We start from the raw sequence: 6,000 nt of genomic DNA on the forward strand, positions 1-6,000 counted from the left end.
TCAATTCCTCAGGGACCTTACCTGACTGCCCACCTTCCCAATGAACCAGGGTTAGGCTTCACATTAGCTCTCTCCACAGCACTTATAGCAAGAGTAATTAATTATTTGTTTAATGGATGTTTTCCCCACTAGACCATAACCGCATGAGTGCAAGGTCTGAGTCAGTTTTGTTCACTGCTGTATCTCCAGCACCTACCACAGTGCCTGGCACACAGCAGGAGCTCAAAAATTGTCACATAAGTGAATGACAGGGCCCAAAAAAAGCAGTTTCAGCAATTCTACTTATAATTTACCCTACAGACACAGTCACACATGCAAAGGGCCAAATATATATAGTTATTCGCTGGAGCATTGTTTGTAACAGCAAAAGACTGGAAACATTAAATATCTACCAGTATAGGGCAGGTGCCAACTCTCTTTACTGCTCATGCAGAATGATGGTCAAAATAAGTTTCTTAAAAACTGCAGATAGAATTAGCAGTGTGCTACACTTGTTTAAAAAAATGCAAGAAATGTATGTATTTGCTTTACATGTACACAGTATCTCTGGAAAGGATCTCAAGAAACTGATAATATTAGCTGGCTCTGGGAAGACGAACTGCAATGAAAAGTAGACAAGGGTGGAGGGCAGACTATTCACTGTATACCATTTTTTTACCTTTCAAATTTTGGGCCACGTGAGTGTATTATCTATTTAAAAGAATAATATTTGTCAGGACTTCCCTGGTGGTCCAGTGGCTAAGACTCCACGCTCCCAATGCAGGGGACCCAGGTTCAATCCCTGGTCAGGGAACTAGATCCAACATGCATGCCGCAACGAACAGTTCGAATGCCACAACTAAAGAGCCCGCACGCAGCAACGAAGATCCAGTGTGCTGCAATGAAGACCTGGTGCAGCCAAATAAATAAATAAATAAAATATTAAAAAAAAAAATTTGTTAAAGACAGTCCTGTCCTTATAAGACAGTGATAGCAAGAGTTTAAATTAATCTCATACCTGGATCTTTGATGACAAACACCCTGCCTACATCTGAGCACAGGGAAGGGAGAAGTGGAAAGAAGGAAAACTCACTATCCACAAATCTCAGACAGCTTGTCCCATAGTAGACTGTACCACTTTAGAAAATGTCTTTTTTTCTTTTTTAAACAACCAGTTGTTCCAATCTGGACTTATGGAGAATGTTTCACAGTCAGAGGGACTATTGGGAGGAAAAAAAGGGATTATTGGATTCAGCATTTCTATAAGCACAGAAAGCCGGTTGATGAATTTGTACTGAGGAATTATCATAAATACCAACTAAAATCAAATTACTTTCACTCAGGGGCCTCAATCTAAATGGAGCTTAATATGAATCCATGAAGTTTAAGAAACTAAAAATTTTCTGAAAACCAATTATTAAAATGGGGAGGACATCTACACACGTTCCTTGGATATACAGATGTGCCAAACTTCAAGACACTCTTCAGGAAACAAAGACCTGAGACTAGGCTGAACACAACTCCAATAATCGTATTTGTTACCACAGTCAAAGCCCTGGACCAGAGGCAAAACCTTTGGATCTGAACCTGCATATCAGGAACAGAATACTCTGGACTAACGATGGCAAGAGAAAGGTGAATCCAGGGCCACCAAGAAGAGGATTTGTTTTGGGGTTATCTCCAATGTTACAAGGGCCACTGTCACACACTGCAAGAAATGATCTTCATAATCCATTCCAAGACCTAATGGAGACACAGTTATCTTCAAATAATTATCCCCTGAAAAACAAAAGGGTAGGGACTTCCCTGGTGGCGCAGCGGCTAAGACTCCGCGCTCCCAATGCAGGGGGCCCGGGTTCGATCCCTGGCCAGGGAACTAGATCCCACATGCCGTGGAGCAACTAACAGTTCGCATGCCACAACTAAGGAGCCCACATGCAGCAACTAAGACCCGGAACAACCAAATAAATAAATAAATATTTTTTTTAAAAAGGGGGTATTCACTAAGTAGAACACACTGAAAAGGGCATTTACTAAGTAGCATTAAGTATTTAGTATAGCCATACTAAATTGTTATAACTTTGCCAAGCCTAAATGGCAAGTTAGAAGCCAATTCCTGGCTCCCCTATTTGATAACCTATTTGCCTCCACAGGCATGGTAAGTCAAAATATTAAGAGATCTAAGACTGACACAGACATTAGCAAATGTATCACCTTCGTTCCCTACTAACGTTGTTTTTCTCCATAAAGTTCTATTCAGCATTTTAAAATACCCCTCGATAATAATACCAAAAAGTGCTCGTGAGTTTAGCCCGTGGCTCCCCAGGCTCAAAGGCTTGGGACTGAGAGTGAGGAGGAAAAAAAAGTTGGAAACACTCTTTCTCTGTTCCTCAATGCCTTGGACTTTCAAAGCTAGGCAAAGGCAATGATTCTGCATTTAATCACTAGATGAATAAGTAACAGATTTGAATTTAGGAGAAACATAAAGGCGTGTAAGAACATTCAGTAAAGAGTACCGCCTCCATTTCCTTGCAGAGCAGCTCTCAGATCTGCCAATGAACCTCACTTTGACATGAAACACCCCATCCACTCTAATCCGGGCCACATCCCTCAAGAGACAGTCAACCGGAACTCTGCCAACTTCTGCTCGGGAGCTGTGTAAAGAACACCAGCAACAAGAGCCTACTTTGAGAAGGAGATCAACAATCACACTCAAGAAGAAAAGAAGTTATTTGGCAAAGGGAAGCATGTTGCCAAAATGTTAGTCACAGCTTCAAGGTCCTGGTTTGTGTTTCTGCAACTATTCTTTGCTTTGACAGAGTCCATTCTCTGGCCCAGCAAACCCAGCTCAGCTTCTGTCCACCCTGCCCATTTGAAGCAGTCAAAAATCCTTTCAATTTGGTGGTATCAAACTGTGACACAGACAAGATGTCCACCAGAAACTGAAAAGGAGGAAAAAAATGTGCAATTTGCTGTTTCCCACTTGGGACTGGCTCCAGTAGAGCAATGGAAACACATGACAGGATAGGAAAAATGTTAAACCATTATGTGAAAGAAGCAGGCTATACCCAAAGTCTGCCCAGAGCTCTGAGCCTCCACAACTTATTTCAATACCTTAAAAACAAACCAAAAAGACACATTGTAGGTTGAAATGACAGCAAAATATTAAGCAAGTTTTTACCCCCAAATTAGTGTACAGATGGGTTACATCCTGATAAACCTATTGTAAATTGAAAATACTGTTAAGTCAAAAAGACATTTAATACACCTGACCTACGGAACATCATAGCTTAGCCTAGCCTACCTTAAATGTGCTCAGAACACTTACAATAGCCTACAGTTGGGCAAAATCATCTAACGCAAAGCCTATTTTATAATAAAGTGTTGAATATCGCACGTCATTTACTGAATACTGTACTGAAAGTGAAAGACAGAATGGTTGTATGGGCACAGAACGGTTGTAAGTGTATCAGCTGGTGCGGCTGACTGGGAGCTGAGGCTGTCTGCCTCTGCTCAGCATCACAAGAGAGTACGGTGCCAAATCAGGGAACGATCAAAATCAAAAATTCGAAGTACAGCTTCCACTGAATGCATATCACTCACACACCATTGTGAAGTTGGAAAATCTTTAATCGAACCACGGTAAGTCAGGGACCACCTGTATACACTTCATACCTGCAGTTCTTCCTGGGGTTGGGTTGCTGAAACAGGCTGAACCAGCAGCCCCCGGTTTTCAGAATTACTTCAGAACAACAGGAACACAGATTCAAGTCCACCAGGTTACTCTCCCAATCAAAGAGCCCAAGAAGTCAAGAAAGAACATCCGACAATTTTCTCTTCAAAAGAAATAGGACTCGTCCCTTCCCTTCTTAAAAGCCATCAGTAAAACCAGAAAACTGCACAGCTCTCAACACCTTCCACTTTCCTCTGCATTTCACCTTTGTGCTGACATCACCTAACTAATCAGTACCAACTAAGGTAAACACTACTCTGATATCAAGTGTGAGTTAGAATCTGCCCCTTCTTAAACAAATCCACATCAGACTTCAGAAATGCCAAGACCTTCAGGAACACTTCCAAGCTAAACAAATTCACCTAAGGGCAAAGTGTTTATAGAGTATTATGCCCAAAGAAAAAGCTAGAACAGTCAAGATGTTAAAGGATTAAGAATAAAGAAGCTAAAATTGTCCACGAGCACACTGGTTCCCCAACAACTGGCAAAAAGGGCCAAAGTGACTGGACCAAAGCAAAAGGCTCAACTGTCTACAACACTATTTTTCAGTGAATTCTCAAAGACAATAAAATAGAAAATAAAATACTGCATTCTTCCACATTCTCCATCAACCAACCTTATTTATTCCCAATTCTAACTTCCCCATCTCGGTCTTGATGGCAGCCAATACAATGTAACACAACAATATGAAATTTTTGGCTACTAAAAGTTGACACTGAGAAAAGTTTAAAAATTGGGCATGTTTCAAATCAAAACCAACTCCTCCCTGGCACACACACACACACACACACACACACACAAAATGTGCAAGGCTGAGAGGAAGAAACTGGGAAAGACACGTCTTCTAAATATCAATAGCTCAATCCAATTTTCGGGGATCACTTCTTTGCAACCACTTTAAAGATCCTACTTGGTTAACACAATCTTTTAGAAGCAGAGAGGGATCAAACCTACATTTCCAAGTGAAAAAAATGAGACACTTTAATGATTTGCCTCAAAGTTGCTTAGTAAATCCTTAAGAGTCCTTGTTCCCTGAGATTCTGTTCTGGTTTGTAAAAGGAGAAAAAAGTCACCCAAAACATGCCATAAGTCACTCAGAAACAAACACAGGGCAAAAATAACACCGTGAAAAGGGAGGTGGATCCTGGAGGTGCCCAGAACTAAGACTTCACATCACTCCAACCTGAACCCTCAACTGCAGGTCGCTCCCATGCGAACCCCAACGTTTCTCAATCCAACCTTTGACTCAAATCTGATTCCTTCTCAACCAATGTTCTCCAGATTCCCTCTAGTGTAAGCAATTTCCTCAGTTATCCCTTCAACCATTGGTTTTCACTCATCAACTCCCAAAATGTCACGGCGGCCTCCTCACCCGGAGCATCCTGTTAATTACCTGTTCCCAACAGGTCCTCCCTCCCCATCTCCCTTTCTGCGCACGGTTACCTCGTTCCTCACCCTGAGTTGCCGTCTTACTCACCCAACCCTTCAGGATCCCTTATTTCCCGTCTCTCAATAACCTTCCTCCTCATTTCACAGTCAGCGCTCGCCCCACACCAATTCCCGACCACTCCTCCCTACTTAGATTCCCCATGGCCCCTCTTCTCCAGGTTATTCAGACCCAGCCCCCACTCCCCCTCCCCTCAGGTCCCGCCCCCAGGACCCCTCTCTCCCACAGGCCCCTCCTCCAAAGTCCCCCTCTCTCCTCAAGCTCCGCCCCAATCGCCCCTCCCCCGGCTCTCCCTCCCATTCAGGTCCTCAGGTCATTTCAGCGACGGACCCACCCTCCCCGGCCTCTTCCCGACCTAGGCACAGCGGCTCCGGGAGCGAATCCTCCGCCACCTCCGCTCCGGCTCCGTCCCGTCCTGCTCGCCCCCCCACCGGCAAGCTCCCTTTCTCGCCGCCGCCGCCCCTTTTGCCAACCCGGAAATGGATCTGCTCCCACCGTCCCCAGCGTCCGCGAACAAAATGGAGGAGGGGGAAAAAGGAGGAGGGAGCAGAGCGCGAAGAGTTGCTACACGCATGCGCCCCTGGAAAGCCCTCCCCCTGCCGGCGCACGTAAAGGCGGAAGTGGGCGGGTGGCCGCCATCTGGAGAAGGTCACAGGAATTTGGTTTAGCAGCTAAAAGCAGGGATCGCAACTTTGGCTGCGATTAGAATCACCTGGGAAGACTTGAATAAATAGTGATACCTGAGTTCCATCCCCAGAGATTCTGATTTAATTGGTCTTGTGTATGGCTAGGCATCGGAACTTTTAAAGTTGCGAAAGTGATTCTAACATGTTGCGGAGGT

General features: G+C 44.0%; 1 protein-coding gene across 6 annotated transcripts in view; it reads right to left on the reverse strand.

Annotated features, from left to right (window-relative positions):
• WIPF2 (WAS/WASL interacting protein family member 2) overlaps nt 1-5,663 on the reverse strand; it is a 42,894-nt gene extending 37,231 nt beyond the window's left edge. For 3 of the 6 annotated variants that reach the window (XM_007177588.2, XM_057535960.1, XM_007177589.2), the window contains exon 1: nt 5,515-5,663. The gene's annotated coding sequence lies outside the window, so the exon portion shown is untranslated. Of the gene's footprint in view, nt 1-3,654; nt 4,491-5,189; nt 5,265-5,514 lie in introns of those variants that run through there. The other 3 variants (XM_057535962.1, XM_007177591.2, XM_057535961.1) reach the window with 3 other exon arrangements.
• Nucleotides 5,664-6,000: the final 337 nt, after the last annotated feature.

This window comes from Balaenoptera acutorostrata, chromosome 20, assembly GCF_949987535.1.
Source record: "Balaenoptera acutorostrata chromosome 20, mBalAcu1.1, whole genome shotgun sequence".
Classification (NCBI taxonomy): domain Eukaryota; kingdom Metazoa; phylum Chordata; class Mammalia; order Artiodactyla; family Balaenopteridae; genus Balaenoptera; species Balaenoptera acutorostrata.